This window comes from Anser brachyrhynchus (assembly GCF_964034855.1).
Source record: "Anser brachyrhynchus genome assembly, chromosome: 2".
Classification (NCBI taxonomy): Eukaryota; Metazoa; Chordata; class Aves; order Anseriformes; family Anatidae; genus Anser; species Anser brachyrhynchus.
In genome coordinates, this window is record NC_137695.1 from 83,664,662 (window position 1) to 83,688,914 (window position 24,253).

The 24,253-nt window shown below is 35.4% G+C and overlaps 1 long non-coding RNA gene across 2 annotated transcripts in view; it reads left to right on the forward strand.

Annotated features, from left to right (window-relative positions):
* The window catches only part of LOC308189848, a 60,304-nt gene extending 37,741 nt beyond the window's left edge, over positions 1-22,563 (forward strand). For both annotated transcript variants that reach the window (XR_013946645.1, XR_013946646.1), the window contains exons 2-5: positions 16,941-17,075; positions 17,978-18,133; positions 19,021-19,150; positions 19,947-22,563. This is a non-coding gene — a long non-coding RNA (uncharacterized lncRNA). The remainder of the gene's footprint in view (positions 1-16,940; positions 17,076-17,977; positions 18,134-19,020; positions 19,151-19,946) is intronic.
* Positions 22,564-24,253: the final 1,690 nt, after the last annotated feature.

Here is a 24,253-nt window from a genome sequence, read left to right on the forward strand (position 1 = left end):
GGACTTTCTCCATTAAAGATAACGATGTCAACTCATCTATGGGACTGACTTTGTTTCTCAAAGTGAATAATGACATACCTGAAAGCAAAAGTTCAAAAGTCAGCAAATCCATTGAATTATGTGAGCTCAAAGGTATGTCAAAAGCATCTTGAAGGAATAAGTTTTTCATTTCAGTATGTGTGTACTTATTAGAAGACAAAACTGATGCTACTTTCATAGCATATATCAGATATTCCATGAATCTTTGGTAGAACTCCTGTTGTTACTAGTTCACATGAATTAATGGTTAAATAGGTTAATTTTTTTTTCTCAATACAGCTCATTGTTCCATCTGAGTTGTTGATATTAATTATTAATGTTGTTGGTTTTTGTTTGTTTGTTTGGTTGGTTGGCTGGTTTTCCTGAACACAGCATTTCCATGATCCATGGGTAGCATTATTCCATGATCCATGAACACAGCATTTCTTTGCAATTTCACATAGGTTATAAGTATAAGATGGAGAGAACTGGCTGTCATTTTGCCTATCATCTGCTAACAGATTCACTTCATTACATAGTTACGTAAGCAATGTTCAAGCAATAATTTAGTATTTTATTTTCAGTGCATCCATTCTACAGTTCAAGGTATATCTGAGATGCTTCAAAAGAAAAAAAAAAACACATCATCCCCAACAAAAACCTCCAAAGCAAAAACTTGAAGACATTGATTTCAAACCAACCCCCCCCCCCCCCAAAAAAAAAAGTAAAAGACAAAAGACGGGTTAGGAATTTTATGACCTTAAGAAGTCTTAGGAAATACCATGAGTTTCAAAGTTGCTACACATCTAGTCAAAAATATCTGTTAAAAATTCCATAATATTAAGTGGTGGGTACTGAGATATGCCAACCTAAGATTTGCAGCTCCTTCTATTGAATACATTACTACTAAGTGGCTGAGCACCCTGTATGTTCAAAATGTATTTCAGGAGTTTGGAAATCCAGGAGGACTCTGGGAATTAATGATTTATATGCATTGATTAATACTGCATTTTTTTTTCCTTTAGAAATTCTTAATTTTTGATTGCTGATGATATTAATGAAATACTGATGATATACATTTACTAGGAATTTGGCTTTATGGCTGTACAATAAACCAACTGCGCTTTTCTTAGTATTTACAAAAAACATACTGTTCTACAGTTCCTCTATACCATATCTTAAATCAGGATTCAGAATAGCTGGACAGAAATGACCTTGAGCAGGAGTGAATTACGCTGTTGTATCTGTTTTGTTCTCTTTACTGGGGCAGTAATGCACATCCCTCTGGACAGGTAATATGGGAATTTAAATTAGTGGAAGCAGATGCTACAGCTTCAGGTATTTTAATAATACCTTTATTGTAAAGTCAAAATAATTACTTCATGAATTAATTAAACATTAAAAAAATAATAAGATCAAATTAAATAAATAGCTTTTTTTTTGTCACCTTGTAAATAAAGATAGAAATATTTGAAAAATATTCTGATTCCAGCAAAAATTCTAGTGTTTATAGTGTTTATATGCAACTGTAGATAGCCAAAATTTTTCCAGAAATATTCAGAATTGTCAATTAACCAGTCTTGAAACAACTGTCTTGGGAAGAGGGAGCATGCTAAACAAATAACAGGCATTGTGATTTGTGGTAACATTGATCATATATGAGAGAAAAACAGGTGGAAAGCATGAAACATTATCAAAAAAAAAAAAAGTAGGGGAACAGGTAGCTAAACATAAAAATAATAAGTTTAGAGAAATAACTGTATATTGCAAACCTGATCAAAGCTTACAGAGAGATACTCTTATGTAGTACATTATAACAACAACTTTATGAAGTGAATAATTCTGCAGATAACCATAGCAATGTGCAACTTACTTATAGTTTCAACCGTTTCCAGTGATGCTCTTTTTCTAGTGTGCTCACTGCTACTGCCATCCTTTGCTATTCTAAGGGATAGCTCTGATACAGTCACCTGTTTGTACCATGACCCAGATTACTTTCTCCTGTTACCTTTGTCTTTCCTAAAAACAAACCTAGTTTCCCTGCTATGAATTAAACTATTTTTCATTTGACAATTTTATTTTTCCTTCTCTGGTCTATTTCTAATCTGTTGTGTTGATTGAAATAGTCTCTTCTGTTTTCCTTTTTTCCTCTTCCCCTTCCCCTTCCCCTTCCCCTTCCCCTTCCCCTTCCCCTTCCCCTTCCCCTTCCTTTTTTCATTTTTTTTCTTTTTCTTTTTCTTTTTCTTTTTCTTTTTCTTTTTCTTTTTCTTTTTCTTTTTCTTTTTCTTTTTCTTTTTCTTTTTCTTTTTCTTTTTCTTTTTCTTTTTCTTTTTCTTTTTCTTTTTCTTTTTCTTTTTCTTTTTCTTTTTCTTTTTCTTTTTCTTTTTCTTTTTCTTTTTCTTTTTCTTTTTCTTTTTCTTTTTCTTTTTCTTTTTCTTTTTCTTTTTCTTTTTCTTTTTCTTTTTCTTTTTCTTTTTTTTCTTGTATTTTTTTTAAACAAACAAGCAAAGAGACCAATTTTGTGTTTTAGGGTTGCTTTTGTGTTGCCCTCAGAAATACCACATTCCCTATTATACATTTTTCTTCACCCCAATCCCTCATTACTTAACTATACCTACCTGAAATATATGAAATAACAGAGTGCAGACTCTTTTAATTATTTTATTTATTATTTATTTATTTATTTATTATTTTAATTAATTATTCCAGTTTCCTCCCATTACGAAGCAGTGACCACTGTCTATTAGTCTACTCAGTATTTCTTAGCCTGTTTTTCAACAACCTCCCAAGCAAAGCAAAGAGTAAATCTCCAGTAGTGCAGAAAAGCATGAAACAAAGAAAAGTTATCATAAATGAAATGATAAAATTTACTCAAATAACAATTTAACAGAAGTTATCAGAGATTTTGAATATCTACCTTGAAGTAGTGCCCCCCCAACAAGAAAAGACACCTTATAATGTCATTACATATTAAGCTAACTATTTGTCTTTTACCATATTTGAAGAATAATTTGTAAGTTATTTTCTGAATGTCTTTATTTAAAAGACTGTTTTGTTCAAAACAAGATTGCTGTTCCTCTCAGTCTCTCTGTGTACACTCTTCATGTAATGTTTGCAAAAAGTTCATGTTTCTTTTTTCCTGGATTAAGCAAACAAACAAACAAAGAAAACATGAATTTTACTCAATTTAAGTATTTTTAGTGTTGTACGTTATTTGAAGTTTCCGCTCAATGCTTTGTGAGAATCATTTTCATAATTTAAGGAACTACTGAAATTTCCTAGTATGCCTAATGAAGATGTTATTGTAGTTAATGTCTCAAAATCAGAATTCTTTTTCACTCTGTTTTCCTTCTGAGTACAGACAAAAAGACCCAAATGAACTCATCTACTCAGAAACAATCACTTCTTGTTCATCAGGGGCTAACATGTTGATTCAGAGAAACTATACATAAAAGGTAAACAACATTCGGTATTTTGCTGAACTAGTACATACACAGGAATGCTCCATTCAGAAACCTTTATGGTTCCATTTCTATCCTCAGCCAATTTGTGGAAGCTTAATGTTTAGCAAAGTCAATATTAGGTCAATACACAGGAGCCAATGAGGCACTTTAATGTTGTATTTGTGATTACTCCTTAGAGAAATTGCCTCATTCTGAATTGTAGATTTCAAATATTGGTTTACATTTATTCTAATCACTGTGAATAACTCTGTATTTATTATGATGAAACATCTATTCTTCTACTCTGTTCTAATACTGTCAAACTACTTTGTAGGTTGGTTCTGTTTGCTTTTCTGGTAGCCCATCTACCATTATGATTCTACTTAGAAAACTCATAAATCACAGAAAACCTAATCTGATATAATACAATAAGAGCCATACAACACATATGGAGAATTATGGAGGCTTCACAATTTTGTTGGTCAAAAAAAAACAACAGGAAGTTGCAATCAGCAGGAAGTACAATTGCTTGAAGACTAACAGATGATGCCTCATCAGTACAGGAAGCTGTGTGGTAAATCATTTGGAAACGTGCTGTACAACCCAGCAGGGGTTGTTACTGAGCTAAAACTTTCTATTCTGCCAAAGGCTGCACGCACACACATGCATGCACACACATACACCAAGGCATTCTAGGGATTCAGTTATGGTGATCACTGGAACTCGCTTCCATCAAATGACAGTCAGTATGCTAAAGATAAAAGTCAGTTACTTGTTGGACTTATTAAAGAAGGTGAGCATAGAGAAGCTTATATACAACCCATTTCCTTTCACCGTAGGTCTTGGCAAATCAAATCACAGGTGAATTCAGCCTGTACACTGTGTTTTGTAGGAGATTTGACTGAGTAATTTCATCTTTTCTGAGTCCAAAGAAAAGACTTTTGCAAGTACACTATGCCTAAGATATAAAACCTTCTATGTAAAATAAAAAAGAAATAAAAAGAAAAGTCTTTAGAAGGCCAACTTTTTCAGCAATCTCATCTTTTCTCTATTTAATCCCTGGCACTGCAGCTGTCATGTGATCCTTCTTTAACTTTGTTAAAGATGATCTAAAGAAGCTGATTCGTTCAATTCATAGTTTCACCCTGACTGGATCTTTTTTAGAGAAAAGGAAAAAAGTTGTCTCAAAGAAACAAGAAAGAAATGGGTCTTGTAAGTGATGCCAGAGTCACAATTCGTAAGAAGAGATAAATCAGCTGGTTAGGTTTAAAAACATTTTACTAAATTGGAAGATGGTATCTTACCATGGCAGTGACCTATCAAGTTCTTATAAGAATTTCTTATTTCAATAGAATTACTTTGCACTCTTGTTTTCAGATAGATGCAACTGGGATTATCTAAAGTGATGTACAGTCTGGTTTCATTTGTTTCTTGTCACAGAACCACACAATTTCATGCTTCTCTGTATGGATTTCATTGACGTTGGGTACTTACTCAGTTGTGATGGATCCATGTGTATTTCCTAGAGGGGGGACTTTGAAATAGACCATATTGCAAAGGACTGAAAATGTTGCACAAAAGTGCCATTTTTCCTGGCTAGGGACCAATGTACATTTATAGCCCTGGTAAGAATCAGCTTGTGCTCCATCGTCCACGTAATAGATATTAAGACCTTTATTTTCTTGTGCACCTTTTTACAAGCCCCAGATAGCAAAACAGATGTGAAGATAAAAAAATATTTCTTCTGGTTGATTTTATAGATACTAGGTTATCATAAGGTTGTTTTTTTTTTTTTTTTTTTTTTTTTTTTTTTTTTGGCCATCTCCTAGACTTCAGGTGCAAGTGGCTGCTATAGACGAAGCTGGGTGGAAATCACCCTTTAATCCTTAGTAGAGAAGTAAAAAGCAGCATTAAACTCTGATTTTAGATATCCTCTTTCAGAAAATGATTTTCAGAAGCTTCATTGTTATCTATACCAACTATAAGAGAAGTCCAAAATAATTATTTTGAAGGTACAGGTAGCACTATACACTTCCACAATCCTGCACATTCAATTCAGAAACTCCCATTCCTATCAACGTTCAAAGAATTGGTCAAAACAAGTTCATCCATACATGGAAAATGACAAATATGTTTGCTGAATTGTAGCAGTCTGTTGCCCAGAGAGAACAGTCTCTTCTTATTTGTGGTATATCTCACTTAAAATAAATTTGCATTTTATAGACCCACTGGCTCTCTTTCCCAACATCTACTCAAAAATTGGAGACTTGTCTGCAACAAAGAATATGAACTAAGCATATAGTACTGTCAAAAGTAGAAAAATTGTGAGTTGCTAGTCTTCCTAAAATCGTGGATCTTTAAAATCTAGTTTTATTAATATATATATATATTTTCAATATTTTTTCACTATATAACAATTATTCAAAACAGCTATCTACCATATTTTGTGTAACTTCTTTTTATGTAACACTTCTTTTAATATTCCAGCTTGTTCTAGAGTGTACCTTTGGTTTCTGAAAGCTGAATTTATAATCAAATCAGAAATAACGGTAAACTTCATTAATAGAAAGAGGCGGTATAACTTCCAACATCTCCCTGTTAAAAGAAAAAGTAATTTAGGGCTAGGAACAATTAAAAAAGTGATTCCCTTGAGAAGGAAAACACAAAACAACAACTGGCAAGTTGATAATTTTATCCATCAATTAAAAAATATAACAAAAATGTGCTGGTACTACAAAGATAGGAAGATAAACAGATTTGTCTGTCAGGTGCAGGGTTGTTACTAGCCATAATGTTATTTAATCTCAGAAATCTGTTTTAGATGTTATTTTCACTAATTTTGAGCCTCAGCCTTTCAAGAAGGAATAGCATTATTCAGTAAAGAGTTGCCCCACCATATCCCACTGTTTTCAAAGGGTTTTGGATCAAGCTAAGAATAGGATACCACATAATGTGAGAATCAGAACCCAAAATAGGTAATGATTTCATTGGAGATATTAAAAATATTACTTCTGTTGTATTTTAATTTGTAGATGAATTCAACAGAAAAGGAAACTTTGCATAATATTAAAACATATTCTTAATCATGGTTCCACTATAAGCTATGTATATAGGCTCCATAACAAACATTTGATATAATGGATAAAAACGGAGTGTTTTCTAAATGTATATAGATGACTATATATATATATTTTTTTGCTATAAAGCTTATGGCAAAAAAAAAGATCTGTTTTAATATTGTGATTTTTTTTAGTATTGTAAAATTAGTATACATTATTATACATTCAAATTTTACATTAAGTCAGGAAAGGAAGTAAATAAAGTTTTTTTTTTCATATTTATAAATTATTTGTTTAATCCTTAATACATTACTGAAAGAAAAGTGTACAGTACAGAATGGTCCAATACATGTTCCTTTGAGGTTGCACAGAAAACTAATATCTTCACCTGCCATACCCTCTCAATATCTCCTGAGAGGTTAAGGCAAATCTAATATCTCACATACCAAGGTCCTCAGCAAATAATAGTAATGAACATAGCCCTCTAAGTAAATCATTTCTCATTTACAATGCTAACACTACTCTTCATTACAATTTCACTGGCAGTTCTAAAAGAGGCCAAGAGGCAATTCAATTATTGTACTATTACAATGCAATTGTGTATATAAAGTTTGAGGGTTTTTTTTGTTTTTTTTTTTGTTTGTTTTGTTTTTTGTTTTTGTTTTTTTTTTTTTTTAGTTTTATTTTATTTTCCTTTCCTTTTCTCCTCCTAGTGAAGAAAATCAACCTTTTCCATCTTCAAAGACTGCAAAAGGTCTTCTGGTTATTTGCTGTTGCCATGTCAACTACTTTGCTCTCAGTTGTTGCTATGTCCTTATATTCTCATGTTGGAAATTTACTTGGAGAGATATAAAGACAATCTTTCCATAGTCTATATTATCAGCAAAAGAGTGGAAAGTGGGTTTGACTGTCTGACCATAGGATTATGATAACAATAAGTAAAGGGGAAGATAAGAATATGAATTCCATTCATTTATATTTTATTTTTAGTTCTTTCTCTCTTGTTCACTTCTTTTCTGTCTTCTAGCTCGTGTTGCTTTTTTTAAATTTTATGTTTTATTTTATTTTATTTTGTTTTGTTTTGTTTTGTTTTGTTTTATTTTAAATTTTTTCCCTGTAGGGCAAACAACTAGAAAATATGACATTTATAGTGTAAATACTCCATGATTCATGGGTCCCTAGAGATGCCCCCAAACCACCCTCAGGAGACTGGATAATGTCCAAACTTTTATTATAGGCTGCCCCTAAAATAAATGGGCATTGACTAAGAGCTTGCCTCATTTCTAGTATACATCTATTACTTCTTCAATAGTGTGGCTCAGACCATATGCCCTTTGTTCTGATATTGTAGCTTGGCAAAACATGAAACATAATGTTTAAGAAAAAACTCAGAAAAGAAGAAGACACAAAAATAATAACCTTCAGTTTTGCCATGTAATCTGATTTGTGTACATCTAACATCAAGTGTAATAATGACTGCTAGCAAGCATCTGTTCTTATTTGTCTTTGCTCCATAAAAAAGTTGGGAGGCATTAAAAAAAAGGCTTAATGCATATTTAATTCATGCTTGCATATTATTATTAATATGTATGAATATCAATATGCATATTGTTATGCATATTCTTACATTTTAGCTTCTTCTTTTCAAAGCAGCAGCCTAAATTGCCAAGATTGAGCTTAAAATGTATTTTTGCTCTTGCAGTTAGTTCAGGGTGTAGCTAGCTGCGATAACAATTAGCTCTTTAATTTCTCAAGGTGCAAATCACATAGATAAAATCAAAGTACATATATTTTCACCTGCAGCTTGTCTTAAGAAATTGAATATGGATAGTGAAATTTTATATTTACAAATATCAGTCTCTAAATTCAGTGTTGTAAATGTTAGGTCTGGTTCGTCTCTGTAAGTTACATATTTTTACTTGCTTTTAAAAATGTTTTCTCATGTCATCTACAAACACATCTTAATGAGACATGTAGGTTGACAATCAAATACTCTAGAGTACAATGTACACACCCCTTGTATGCACATTATAATCTTGTCTACTATCCTGTCCATGCTCCTCTCTCTTGGATGGACTTTGAACTCATATAGCTTTCTCTCCAGTCATGTCTCTGGCCCCATCTTCTTTTTCTGAACTCCTTGGATTGACCTTGGTCCTTGTTCTCTGCTTGTCTTGCTGAGGACAGTTTTGGACCTTATTACCAGCCTCTGTCTCTGCCCATGATGTTCAGACCCTGTGGTATGGTGCCATGCTGGTGAGGGCACAGACACTTGGCTCTTACATGCCTTCCCTTAGGAAAATGTTGGCCATTGCAACTCACTAATGGGTGGGCCTACAGCTGAATGAGGCAAGGGACTCTTTGACAAAGGCCATGGGAAAGGATGAGAAAAGGAAAGGGGAAAACGCCTTTTTTGCTTAGTCTTTGCTGGCAAGGTCTATTATTAGGCATCCCCGTCTCCTGAGCCTAGTGGCAGAGTCTGTGTGAGTGAAGTGTTATCCACTGTAGATGAACATCAGGTTACAGACTACTTAGGGAGAATGGAAGTGCAGAAGTCCAGGGGACAAGACAGGTCACCTCGTAGAGTGCTGGTAGAGTTGGACTACATCATTGTCAGCCCACTTGATTATCTTTGAAAGATTGTGGTTATTTATGGAGGTTCCAGAGAACAGAGAAAAAGCAAATATCAGTGTAACAAAATAATCTGTTAAGCAACAGATCAATCAGGCTGACCTTAATTCCCAGAAATCTCATGAAGCAAATCTGTCTGGAAGCAATGTCCAGGCACATGAAGGTGGCAGGGAAGAGGCAGCACAGATTTACAAAGGACAAATTCTGCATGGTCAACCTGGAACTAATTCTAGAAGGATACAACATGCCCAGGGATAAGGGAAGAAAAGTAGATGTTTATTTTGATTTTAGTGTGGTTTTTGATGCGGTATTCTATAAGCCCCTTAAAAACAATCTGGAGAGATATGGGCAGACTACAAGGTAGGTGAAAAACTGTCTGGACTGCTTTGATCACGGAGCTGCATTCAGTGGTTCAAATTCTACCACCAGCAGAGGGTAGCTAGGACTGTTTACTCCAAGGTCACCAATGGGGCCAGTATGGTTTGAAGTCTTCATTAGTGGGCTGAATGATGAGATAGACTGTCTCTTCAGCAAACTCATGGATAACATCAAATTGTGGGAAAAAGCAGATACACAGAGGAGTAGGACTGCCAGAAGGATCTTGATAAGCTGATGAAACGATGTTAGAGGAACAACCTGAATTCAGCAAATGCAAACTCTTGTGTCTCAGACCCCTTGCAGCAGTACAGTCTTGGGGCTGACTGGGAAGTAAACATCTCTGTAAAAAAGTACCTCAGGACTCTCATGCACAAGTTGAACAGCAGTGCACCCTTGCAGTGATGAGGTATATCCACATATTCAGTTGTATTAACAGAAGCATAGGTTGGAGGTCAAAACAATGATCCTTTCCCACTATTTTGCACTGATGAGACCTTGTCAACCTGGAGTATTTACTCCACAGTGTAGGGTCAACAAGGTGACCTGGGACTAGAGCACTAGATGTATGAGGAGAGGTTGTGTGAACTAGTTTTGTTCAGCCTGGAGAAGAAAGGGCTAATGAGGCCTTGGTATCTTACTTGCTCTAATGGAACAAAGGATTTGTGCAATTGCTGTTTTAAGCTAATCAGTAGCTAAAAATAAGGCAAGGCCAAGCTTCATAAAGATGTGCAGTGAAAGGATAATTTACAACACATACAAGTTGCAGGAAAGAAAATCCAAATTATTTGAAATTGTGCATATTACATATTCCAAGTCTACATATTTAAGGAAAAAATTGCAAGGGTGGTAAACCATTGAAAAAAAATTGCCCAAGTGGGCTGTGGATTCAGGACCTTGGAGATATTTAACTTGACTGAACAAGGCCCTAAGCAACCTGATCTAACTTCAAAGTCAACACTGCTTTGAGCGGAGGATTGTACCAGATTTTCCCTCAGAGGTCCCTTCCACCCTAAATTATTCCATAAGTGTAAGGAACAAAATGGCTGACATAAAATCTCACAGATTAAATTCCAGTGGACTTTTAAGGAATACTTATATTTTCCAAGCTCAAACTATTTATAACATGGGATTGTTTTTTTTTTTTGAGAATTTTTGTTGTTGTTTCTGTTTGTTTGTTTATTTATTTATTTATTTATTTTTGGTACAGACTTCTCACTTTCCCACACAGAACAATTCCCCGGTAAAAAGCTCGCATTAAACCTCTAAAGTTGCAGTACATGATGCTGCAGATAAAGTAACAACTATGAGTAAATTAGTCAGTTATAGGAGAGGTCACTTCAGAAATAACTCCACTGTATCTGCTCAATATTGGAACTGTCCTGGCCTGTTTCTACTCTGCTCCCGGGAACAGAGGTTGTTGGACATCTCCAACTGAGAAAAGAAGATGGACTGGGGTACTGTGTTATATCTATTTGTGATGTCTCTTCAGTCTTCTGTTTCCTCAAAACGGAAGAAGGGAGATAAGACAGAAGACATAGGCAACAAATCAGAGAATGAGCTGGGTTCTTACATTTCTTGCTCTGTCACTCTGAAAAGCTGACTATGTCTTTCAGACAACAGTGAGGAGCACAGCATTTTATTTCAACATTTGAGAAGTTATAACTGAGTGAAACAAAGGAATGATATATTTCCTGTGGTTTACTGCCTTCTCGGTATTGATACTGCCCTACAAAGAATGGTGACATTAGTTTAATACAAAGGATTTTTATATTCAAAATTGCTAGACTGTGTAAATCTAAGAGTCACTATCATCTGCCCAGTATGTTCTAAGCCAAGATGTTCTTTGCATAAATTAAATTAATTTAAATGTTGGATTAATGAGGCCTGTAATAAATGTGTTAGTTAATTTGACTCCAAATGAATTCCAACTAGAACTCATGTAGGTTCATGTTTAATAGAACTCCCCAAGCCTCTCACAAGTTAAAAATTGTCCCTAAATATAGCCTATTGGTTGTGTAATATTGTTAAAATAAATAAATAAAAATAAATATTGTTTTGTTTTAAGGTCAAATATTGTATATAAAAGAGTATTTTTTGTTCCATTAAGAAGAATAGGTGGAAAAAAAAAGTGGCTAAAAGTTTTCTACAATGCTTTTTAGTACCTTTGGGGAAATGTATAAAATAAAGGGTAAAAATTGGAAGAAAATTTGAGAACCTATACTCTGATTCTTTGATTGGTGACAATTCTCTGGATGAATATAAGGCAACAAAAGACAGGCTGCTGTGGTACTAATAGCTCCTCAGTTAGTCTTGCATTACGAAGGATGGAACTGAGAGGTTTCACAGTTGCACAGACTGGGTCCTAATGGCATTGTATTTAAAAATACTGCATAACTACCATATTTTTTCTCATCTGTAGGTCCCAAAACACTTTTCAAAGATTCTCAGTATCATTATTCCCACTTCAAAGATAGAAGAACAGACAAGTGAAAGATTAACTGGCAGGTTAGTTGTAAAACTGGAAGTAGAACAAAATCATCTGTAGTCTACAACAACTGCACTACTGAATGAAAAATACTGACAATTTACCAAGTCTTCCAGTTATTAAACATCTCTACATTCACTGTAACCATTTTCAGTAAAAGAATCAAAGTGTAACAAAGAAAAAAGCCCCAGCATGCTTTCTTTTTTACATCTTCATGTAGGAAGAGTGCTGAAGGAAAATTGTAAAGACAGGAGAAAAGCAATTTAATATAAAAATCAAACTTTGGTGACAAAACATGAGTCTGTTTAATTAATCTAACTTTCAAATCACCTTCTCTGCAGTATGTCTAAATCCAATCCACAATAATCAATTCCGGGGTGAACACCTCATATTTCACACCATTAAAATGCAGCACAATAGCATGTTTCTTATGTTTTGAAGCAATTGAGTTTTTATATTCATCAATATGCATCTCCAAGGGCAAAGAGTTTTCATGTTGGTTTACACAACAGGTCTTTTACAGAATAAAATAGATGAAGATGGAGAAGAATGTAGTTATTGTAGGCTATGGTGCTATGATGTAAATATCTATATGCAATTAGTTATTTATATTTGCATTGTCCTACTTTAAATTCACTTTTAAGCATGAGAAATTTAAAACTTCAATAAAAAAGAATTAAAAATCAGCATTTTTTACTATCTTGACAATATCTAGAGTCTTGATTAATAACTGTGCGAACGCATTACTCCAGCTCCCAGTGGGTGAGATTGAATCACGTATTCACTAACACAGATGTGTTTGAGGAATATTTCTCAATCTCCTTCTTCTTAATTTCTCTATATACTATAAAAATAATTTCACGATATTAAGAATCATTTTCAGCCAGTCTGAATTCATCTATCACATGCTCTTTGTGAAACACTAAGCATCTCTTTTTTGCTAACTGGATACCCGGAACTAGACATAGTGAGGTGTTTGATTTCTGGCTATGGCTTCTTCCCTCCACTGAGGGCAACCTTGTCAAACCAGCACAACTTTCTGCAGTTGCTTCAAGGCCATGCTTACAGGTGGTATACTACAGACAACAAGCAAATTCAGAAATATTTCAGAGGTAATGCCTTTTTGGACACAGTCAGAAGGGAGATCATTAACTAACCAAACAGTTTCTTTGGTGTATATGAACTAATTCACTCTGAAGACAAGCTGCAGGAGTATATCAGTGACTGCACAGTCCTCCAACAAACTAAAAGTCTGTTTGAGATTGGAAGGCATCTCTGGATGTCATCGGGTCTAGCTGTTCTCTTCTGCACTTTTGGCGGGTTACAGGAATGCAGTATGAAAAAAGGGAGAAATGAACATAGTTTGGAAGACAGAAAATGCACTATACAGGTTTGACTCTTATTCTTGCCAAACTGAAGGCATACTACAAGGTTTGGAGACCCACCCAGCTCTTCAGGCTTAGTGTTTTCTATTAAAAGACAACAGCCAGCTCAGAGAATCTGAACCAGTAGAAGCAGGAAAGATCTCCTTCTAAGGAAGAAGAAAATATAAAGGAACTTTCATTTAAGACTGGCCCACCTGGACTTAATTATTATTATTATTATTATTTTTTCATTTTTGGCTGCCTTGTTGTCCTGATGATGAGGAAAAGAGAGTTGGGAACGATGGGTTTTGAGAACATTATAAAAACATTTGGAGGAGTCTGTAAATCCTTTTATCCCCAAAATGTTCATGATCTGTTCCCAGTAGAGTTCAAGCCATCTCACATTCTTGCTTATAAAGGATCAGTCCTTATTTGTCTTGGTTTCATTCCTCTATAAACTAAGCTTTATGCTACTTGCCAAGTAGAATCATTAGATTTTTCTAATTTCTCAAGAGCTATCACCCTGGACTAGCACACTGAGGAGCCACTCCAAATGAAATGTCAGCTAACAAAAAAAAACTTCAAAAAAAAAAAAAGCAGTCAATGTGAAGACAGTGGAGAATGGTTTCCAAATACTGGGTATGGGAAACAGAATGATAACAAAAGGGAATGAGGCTTAAGAGATATGTCACAAGCAGTCTGCGATAGCAAAATCACTTTATTACTTCTCAAGCCAATTCTCCTCTCTTGTCCCTTCCTTTCTTATTCTGCCTCAAGAGCAGCCTCTCATATTGTGTTAAAGATTTACTGCTAGGCTTCACTTTAGCCCTTTCCCATGTTATGCTCACAGTCTCAGAACTGACTGCTTTTTTTTTAAACTTGTCTCCTATGCCTGCGAGTGCCCAGAAAAACTGTTCACAATTTTTCCATCCATCCCCTCCTGTAAAAGTGCTTCCTGTACAACCATTGGGGCTCCATCAGAGAGTTTGTCTTTAATGGGTAAGAATATAACATGTATTTGTCAAGGTGTCTATGAGAGTACCATTAATTTTGTTATGGGATATCAGAAGAAAAACATTTTAAAAAGAAATTAAGATTTAGGTATTTTGCCACAGCATTCTCAGAAACCAGTGTATAGATATGGAGATTTGGTGCAGTGAGAAATAGGAAATGTTTCAGTTCAGGAAGTAAGACTGAAGGAGTTTTAGTAATTAAATCTCTAAGAAAAGCCAAATACTTGTTTGTTTTTCCTTCTGTTCTCTCAGGTGGTGGTTCTCTCAGGGAAAACTCTTAAGTCCCAGTTCTGGGATATTTTCACTGGTCTGACATCTGCTAGAAGGATAACATGATGTAAGAACTCAAGAAGACTGAGGATGTCTCCATGATACCTATATAGAAAGAACTCATTGGAGATGTAATAGTCAATAGCAGCCTCAGTGGTAGTGGCCATGAAATGGAGATAAATATCCTGAGTGGAGTGAGGAAGGTGAACAGCTCACAACATCCAATAGTGAGGCCACTCTCTCTGTCTGAGACAGAGGCATGATGCCACTAAGGCATCTTCTGGAAGTGTCATACCAGATTTCGACCACTTCTATTTCCACTCTGAGGTCTCTCTTCCCTGTCTAGAAAGACATTTTCTATGTTACATGTCAACAATGAATAAAACTATAGCTGTTCATTACATAAAAGTTTACTATACTCTTAATCATAATGCTGCAGGTAACTACTCCTATAAAAACTTAACAAAGCAGCAATTTGGGGATACTAAAAACTGTACATGGATATGCTAATACAGAATTTCTAGAGTGTAAATGTAAATTTGCTTTAAGTGTAGCTGCACTGACATTTGAAACCAACAGTGAGAGCAAAATTTATGTATTAATGCTTTCTGATGAATATAAATGAACATTTCCTTTCTCCCCCCTCTGGCAAGAATATGAAATCAAAAGAAGTGTTCCTCAAACAGAAATCAGTGTATGTAAAATGCCAGGGTTTTCTAGTAAGTTGTCTTAGCGACTCTTTTAAATAAAAAATAAAAATAAAAAATAAAGAGAATAAAAAAGATGAAAGATTTCACTTTTGATGTATTTTTGTGCACAGTCCAGAATGCACATTTGACTTTTACTCATGCATTAAGACATTGTCATTTTTCTTTAAAGCAACTAGTTAGTAACAAATTTGACAGCACTAAATCCTTTAGTTAATTTTAAAAATATATATTTTGGTGTAAATTTACCAGTCATTCAATTCAACAATAGACATTTCTTTGATTTCAGTCAAAATCAGTTGGAGAGATAGCTGCACAAAACCTAGCATTACATATCTATCTGTCTTTTCATGTATTAAATACAGTCTGCAGACATTAGTATGAAGCTAAAATGCATTATTTGTGACTCTTAACAAAACAAGTATAACAGGACGATAATAACTGAATACAAAGAATGCATAGTTACAGAAAATACAGTAATGTGTTTTTAGAAGTAAAATTAATTCCTGTGAAGAGGATCATAAAAGATTATTAAGAAGTCTAAACAGTCAAAACATGATTAAAAATATGGTTATTAATATTAATATTTTGTAGGACATTCCTGTCAGTATATTTATAGGAAACTTTTATTGGTGTATTTTAAATGTAGTTTTAACATACTGATGAGCAATTCAAATTTGAATCAGAGGTAATCAACTCTTCAACTGAAAGTACACTGGAACAGGGAACTCCTAAGATTACTTTTGATTTCAGTGAAGACAAATCTTCTCACAGAGGCTGAATTTAATTTCTAAAAATTTTTGCTTAAGCCTGAGACATTTGAAGCAAGGATAAATGGCTGAGAGTTTTTCCTGGTCACTAGCATTAAACTACTGTTGTAAATGAAGAGAGTTGTGTTAAACACAGAGAATTCCTATCTGTAGGGTAATGTTACACAAAAGAATTGATTGACACTAGGGGAAAAACTCCTGAAATATCTGTCTGTCTGTCTGTCTATATCTATCTATCTATCTATCTATAAATTTTCAAAGATTCATGGAATATTTTGCTTTTACAACTCTTGCAAGGCTTTTAATATTTATAAACAAAATCTGAGCTACACAAACTTGGAAAAGCTTGTGCTTCAGCCAAAATCCTTTGCAAACTCATTTTATCAAAATGCTAAGCTCTAAACTGCAACCACACCAATACATTGTGTGCTATCTTCATTTACTTATTATAGTTTTAAAAATAGTGAAGATTGTTATCTATCAAAATTTCAGGGAAAAGTCCAATTATGATATTTTATTTGTTGGCCTTAGCTTCTTAAATTCTTATTATTTACTTTTTTAAACCAGCATTTTAATTGCTAGTACACTAAATGCTGACTGTCTCTATAACAGGCAGAAAATCGTATGCAGAATTTTTATTTATGTTAGAATACTTGACAGAATAACATTATTCCATTTTTTTCTATATTAAGTATATTAAGTAAGTACCGGAGAAACATTTGGTACCCAATTAAAATGTTCAGATTCTGATAAATCATTTGTCAGCTTGTGAAATGCTACTTTTTTTTTTTTTTTCCTACAGTTATTGTTTAGCATCATGGGTCACAAACAAATGAAGTTCAACTAAAAAAGAAACAACAATGGAGGGAAAAACAACTACATACTCCACACTATTAGGCTGTTAAAAACAAAGTGGCATTGCTGTCTTTTATGTAAGGTAATCAATAATGAAAACAGTTTGAAAATAACATAAATACTTATCATATGGGAATGATTTAAAGAATCATTAATCTTATTTTGTAGATAAATAAACTTGGGGCTGTAGTGATAAAGTGGCTTCTAAAAAAAAGTCTATAAAAACTAAGTGGTAAGGCTAGCTATATAACCAGCAATTCTGAAGTCATTGTTCTGTTCATTGCCTTCTGCTCCTCAGTAATTCATGTCCTGCTACCTAGCCTGGTAACAGAGCTGAAGTTCTCATTTTGACATAGAGCACAGACTCAAAGCAATGCCTCACAGGGAGGGACAGAGCTGACCCAAATGATGAGGCAGCAGCTATGTAGTTCCTGCTTCAGCATACATTGTGTGGAGAGGGCATTCTACTCTGCTTATAACAACGGGATGTTTATTGCTCCTCCAACCTCCACACCCCCTTTAGGGAACTGGAGATACATAATGTAGAAAAATAATTTAGAATGTGAAAAACAAAACAAAACAAAACAAAAATAGCTGTGGGAGACTTGTTTCAGTGTGCTAAAGCAGTATCCAGAAGCATGTTGGCAAAGGGAAAATCAATAAACCATCAGGAAACAGCAATAAGTACAGTAGACTTTTTGGTATTTCTCATTCTCCTCCAGAACAGCAGCAAATAAAAGGGGCGCTGATCCTTTCAGTGACCACCAATCAACTGAGGATAAGGTGTTTAAATCTATAAGAGGGCTAAATTGTGATTTTCTCATATTTGCCTAATTTTCTGTTTCTTGTCAATGTTGATTGTCTCTGTATTGTTTCACAATATAATGTAAGTTTCAATCTATATTAAGTATCAGATCCAAGTTTTGGAAGATATCAGACCCTACTACTCCAACTTAAAGATCATATTTCCTTCTACTTCTGAAGGATCTTCATCCAGAACTCCCGAATTTGTAAAGAAATTAAAAAGAAAAGCACTTCCTTCATGCCACCAAGCAAGGATGATTTCCAGGTCCTGATTTCCAGGTTTAAATCTCATGTCAGAAACTTGTCCACTCAACCTTTATCTTTCCTTCATTCATGGTAAGAACAAGTGCCTAATTGTTGAACACTAGCTGTTTATTGGCATTGTAGCAGAAGGAAAAAAAAAAGACTATATATCTTTAATGTTTCTAATTATATTATTGAGTCTATACTGACAGTTCTAAAAAAAAAAAAAAAGAGAGAGCGACAGACAGATTTACCAAGGTGGTTAGGTCTACTAAATAAATTTTATTGTAAATCATTCTTTCTTCTCCTTTTTGTAGGAAAATGATATATATTTGGGATTTTTTGTAATTCATAATCAATATATGTACATCCAAAGATAGTAACTGGAGGTCAACATGCAATCTACTTAATACCTGGTAACCTGATGATTTCCAAAACAGGAAGACCATTGAGTGGCCAAGAAAATTTATACAATGATTTTATGAAATTAAAGCTCTATGGAAAAGTATATTAAAAAGGACTTATTGGAAGAATGAAGAAAGGCGAAAGTATGAAGGAGGAAAGGGATGGAGGACAGAGAGGAGGAAGGGATATGGGAAGGGAGAGAGGGAGAAAAGAAATGAAGAAGGGAGGAAAGGAGGAAGGGAGAAAAGAGGAAGGAGGGAGAAAGGGATAGTGTGTGTGAGAGAGAGAGGAAGGGAGGGAAAATGACAAAGGTATATACAGTTTTTATATAATGAAAAATGAAGTATAGATACTTCTACCTAAAATGGAGCCTATACATCTCTCTCCAAGTCCCAGTCTGAGCCTTTAAAATAGATGCAGAACAAGGAAGCACTGTTAACATTTATCTTGATCTTTCTAGTTAGCTGTCCAGAACACAAATAAGATTGTCTGCAATTATTATATTTTCAGCGATTAATTTTAGTTTTACAATGAATGCTTTCTGTAAAAAAGCTATTGGTCTTCTTTCCTATTAGACACGTAAATGTTAATGGAATTTGAAAAACTTGACATTTTCAGAAGTTGCAAAAGCTCCTTCTAACTTAAATGATGTTTATCACCTCAGGAAAATTCCTCCAAAAATCAGCATGACTACCTTCATTGTATGTAAGTACAAACAAGCATTTGCCCTAATATATAGTTAAAATTACATCTTGAGTGATTTAAAGTGATTTAAAGTGATACACTTATTTTTGTATAGCAGAGTAATGCCCATACAACCTCTCTGAAATTTCTCTCAATATCAAATATCTCCCAAAAAGGGAAGGGAAGGGAAGGGAAGGGAAGGGAAGGGAAGGGAAGGGAAGGGAAGGGAAGGGAAGGGAAGGGAAGGGAAGGGAAGGGAAGGGAAGGGAAGGGAAGGGAAGGGAAGGGAAGGGAAGGGAAGGGAAGGGAAGGGAAGGGAAGGGGAGGGGAGGGGAGGGGAGGGGAGGGGAGGGGAGGGGAGGGGAGGGGAGGGGAGGGGAGGGGAGGGGAGGGGAGGGGAGGGGAGGGGAGGGGAGGGGAGGGAAGGGAAGGGAAGGGAAGGGAAGGGAAGGGAAGGGAAGGGAAGGGAAGGGAAGGGAAGGGAAGGGAAGGGAAGGGAAGGGAAGGGAAGGGAAGGGAAGGGAAGGGAAGGGAAGGGAAGGGAAGGGAAGGGAAGGGAAGGGAAGGGAAGGGAAGGGAAGGGAAGGGAAGGGAAGGGAAGGGAAGGGAAGGGAAGGGAAGGGAAGGGAAGGGAAGGGAAGGGAAGGGAAGGGAAGGGAAGGGAAGGGAAGGGAAGGGAAGGGAAGGGAAGGGGAGGGGAGGGGAGGGGAGGGGAGGGGAGGGGAGGGGAGGGGAGGGGAGGGGAGGGGAGGGGAGGGGAGGGAAGGTTGTTTCAGTTAGAACTGAGAGGTAGCTTTAGGATACTTTTACCTTTCAGTGGTGGAGAGGGGATCAGCAAGAAAATGGTAAAGTTAACTCCATCAAATTCTCAGCATCATAAACTGTTCTCAGCTTCGGTGGTAAAAATTCACAGTATAGCAAAGACTGAAATCATGTCTGACTATGTCACTACGAAATGGAGCAGCTTAGAAACAGGATCAAATCCAACACTACTTAACAGGAGAGAAAAACAGCACTTGTAAAAAAAAGTAAAAAGTAAAAGTAAAAAAAAAGTAAAGACATTAGAAAATGGATGGTCAAAAAGCCCGTGTGAAATAATGTTCAAATATAGATTGGAAGTAAAATGTATACATTATAAAAATGTATTTGTGCATGAAAAATGTTACACTGAACTATGTATAAATTTCAAAAGGTAAAAGGTGTTAACAGGAAGCAGAAAATAACAGTGATATACATAGAAAACAGAGAGAGGAAACAGTGTGGTATATTTAGAAAGAAGGGATAAAATATGTATGTCTAACTCTTACCCAGGAAAAGATAATGTAGAAATATAATGAATAATGATTTCTTGGGAAAATGCCAAGGATTCACAGCTACATCTAGTAGAAAGCAGAGGGAAAAAAATATCCTTGATTTTGCTTCTCTTTCTCTCATTATATATGTTCTTTGCATTTTTCTGCATTCAGCACCTGGTACCCAAAACTATGTTTTCAAGAAACAGGAGCCTCAGTATGTCTTCTCTTTTCAAAGTTCTCAGTTCCAGCATCTCTTCCCTTAATGTTTCTGAACAATAATCTGTTCACTATTTAGGAAACTGGAGGAAATATGAACTCCTTTATAGCTCCATTTGTCCACTTTCATTAAGTCTCACAGGTTTGGATGGGGCAACATGCAAACAGTAGTTTGTCAACATCTGTTTCTACATCTATTGTGACAGCAAAGATATTTATGACATTTATTATGGGGTTTAGTGTTTTTAGTAATGGATTTAGTGCTACAACAGACCATGAAGCATTTTGTGTACCCAGCATCTGCTATGCGTGTCATCTGCTCAGCCACATTTCTCTTCCTGCCAGTCAACACCCTGATTACCTTACCTGTAAGGTTTAATTCAGAAGATTTACTGGATCCTTAAAAAATCGTAATAGTACAATGCCTCTATCTTCTCTTACTCAAAGGTTGCAGCACTGGACTGCAGTTTGGTAGACCCAGGTAAAGAAAAAACAAACAAACAAACAAGCAAAACACCCAACACCAACCAACCAACCAAATGAAGCAAATAAAACCCTCACTTGCTTTTAAAGACCTACAATCATCTATTTTACAATCGAATCCTAAAATAAAACCATTATTTTTCTTTCTTTCTAGCTTAACATTTAATTACTCAAAATGGGACAGCTTGTGTAAAAGTAACAATGAATTTAATTTTTGAATGCATTTATAGGTAGGGTACTACTCTGAATTAGTGACACTGATGATTCACTATGCTTTGGGCACAGGAGATAGGTACTAGCACCACTCTTTCCATACACTCGTGAGTACATTTAACCTGCTATTTATTGGAGAAAGAAGAGATAACATCAACCTCTTCCTTTATGCCCAGCGTAGACACCAGTTCCAAAGGAGAAAAACAGATTATACCTGGGAACTCAGAGGGGTAGGATACTTAGATGTTGACAGAGGGTAAAACTGAAACATCTCTATTTAAGAGAGGCAGCTTTACAACATCTTCTTAGACATGTAAAGGAGACCAGTAGGTGGCAGGATGCCTAGAAGTCAAACACATGGTATTTGTCACACGTTACTGTGACTAATTCCTTTATGCATTTAAGATGTCATGACTGAATCGAATTGTGCTCTACTATATAGTAGTTGTTTTTTTAACTTTCTAAAAATAACAGATCAAAGCCTTTCCTCACTGTAGCCGTTCTTTTTGTGCAACACCTGTTCTAGAGTACACTACAGTCAAGACGAAGCCTTTTTTAGCACCTTAGATATGATGAATCCAACATACCCCCGGCAGAACTATCAAGGACAACCTAAGGCACTGGAAGCGTTAGCGTAGCAACCACATAACCACCAAGTGATTATATGAAGGTGCTTTATTCAGCGCTGGAAGCCGGGGCAGGTGCCCAAATCTGGCTTCAAGTCCCGTTACTTCCCAGCCATTATTTATACATTCAACATTACGTAAGGCATACATATTCATTACAGGTTGCAACATCAGCCTCGCATTCCATTCTAATTAGCTCTCCTCCCATTTGCACATGCGTGGTGCTCTCTGGTGGTCGTCCAGGTGGTCGTCCAGATGAAGTAAGGAATCTTCCTCTCTGCTAAACTTTTCACCTTTCTCACTCGACGCATGCTCCCTCCGCTCCTTGGTTCTGCTTCAACTCATTCCAGCACTTCCAGGCCCTTATCCAAGGTCAGGTTGTATCTGTTCCCTCCCAGGGTTCCCCTTCAAAGATTCATTTGACTGTTCAGTATACTCCCTAAGTTTCCCAGTATACATAGATTATTTGATAATATACTCCCTAAACTTCCCAGTATACATAAATTAATTGATAATGTAAGTACATTTGGCAATGCTTAATTATACTGTATGACCCATCACCTAAGAGACATTAATAAAACATCCATTCGATTCTCCCTAACACTAACAGAAGCACATTTTCTCCTTGCTGCTACACCAATGGTCACAGCCCCCAGACATCAACAGTGAGGGACACGTGCCAGCCCCAGGCAGTGCAGTCCTCTGGTACAGCTGGCAGTGGTGACAGCTGCACCAAAGTGAAAGACTGGGAGCTGCAGAGGCCACGGCTCAAGCACAGGTCTTGGTAACTGACAGTGTGGCAAGGCAAGCAGTCAATGGCTGTAATGTCTTAACCCATTGCACCTAGATTTGCCATAGCAGACCAGTAAATTAGCTGTCACAGAGACAAAATTCATTCCTTTATAAAAGTAGATGGTAATTAGGGGACTGCTAAGTCAGTTTGGTAGGTTTTTCAAGGCTTATAGTAGTAATTCAGCTTCATAAAGTGAAGTAAGTCTAAAGAAAAATGTGACAACAGAAGGGAAAATTATATATATATATATAAAAAAAACCAGCTATTGCTAACATATTCCTAAGACCATATTTTTGCAGTCAATTTAATCTGGTGCCACAGTCAAAGGTGCTCATCACTTCCTTCTCTTTCCTCTTTCTTTAACTTCCACCCTCCACTGTGTGCAGGCAGAAGCACTCAAGCAGGCTACATAGTACCAATGCATAGACGATATGTGTTATTAGTTTTAGTTTCTGAGTTAGCTATTTTTTCAAGGTGAAGCTTCTTTCATGTGGAAGAAAAGAAACATTTCCTGATGTTTTACATGAGAAATTATCAATTCCCAGGAAATAATAGTTTCTTTTTTTTTTCTTTTTTTCCCCTTTCTTTTTCCCCTTTCTTTTTCCCCTTTCTTTTTCCCCTTTCTTCTTTTTTTTCTTTTTCTTTTTCTTTTTCTTTTTCTTTTTCTTTTTCTTTTTCTTTTTCTTTTTCTTTTTCTTTTTCTTTTTCTTTTTCTTTTTCTTTTTCTTTTTCTTTTTCTTTTTCTTTTTCTTTTTCTTTTTCTTTTTCTTTTTCTTTTTCTTTTTCTTTTTCTTTTTCTTTTTCTTTTTCTTTTTCTTTTTCTTTTTCTTTTTCTTTTTCTTTTTCTTTTTCTTTTTCTTTTTCTTTTTCTTTTTCTTTTTTTCTTCTTCTTCTTCTTCTTCTTCTTCTTCTTCTTCTTCTTCTTCTTCTTCTTCTTCTTTTTTTTCTTCTTCTTCTTCTTCTTCTTCTTCTTCTTCTTCTTCTTCTTCTTCTTCTTCTTCTTTCTCTTTCTCTTTCTCTTTCTCTTTCTCTTTCTCTTTCTCTTTCTCTTTCTCTTTCTCTTTCTCTTTCTCTTTCTCTTTCTCTTTCTCTTTCTCTTTCTCTTTTTTTTTTTTTTCCATTTCCCAATCAGATATTAATTGATGCTACTTCATATCTCTACTGCTAAGACACTTAAAATGTCAGCATTAGTAGAGACTTGCTGGAGGTTTGCATTTCTACTTACACTTCAGCAAACCATATGATTGTAACACAGCAATACTTTTTATGCAATGATGTTGTCACAGTCTGTCTATGGAGTCCATTGATTTCAACAGCCTTAGGAGCGAGCTTCTTCTTATCAGGCTAAGGCTTTGCAAGAAGTTTCTCTATGTAGTAGGAATATTTAGAAACAGAGTGTTACAGCTGAACTGAAGACAGTATTATGCATGTGCTGTGAACTCATTTATATTGCTAAAAAAATGCAAATCCACTTCAATGAGTAATGTTAGATAGTGTG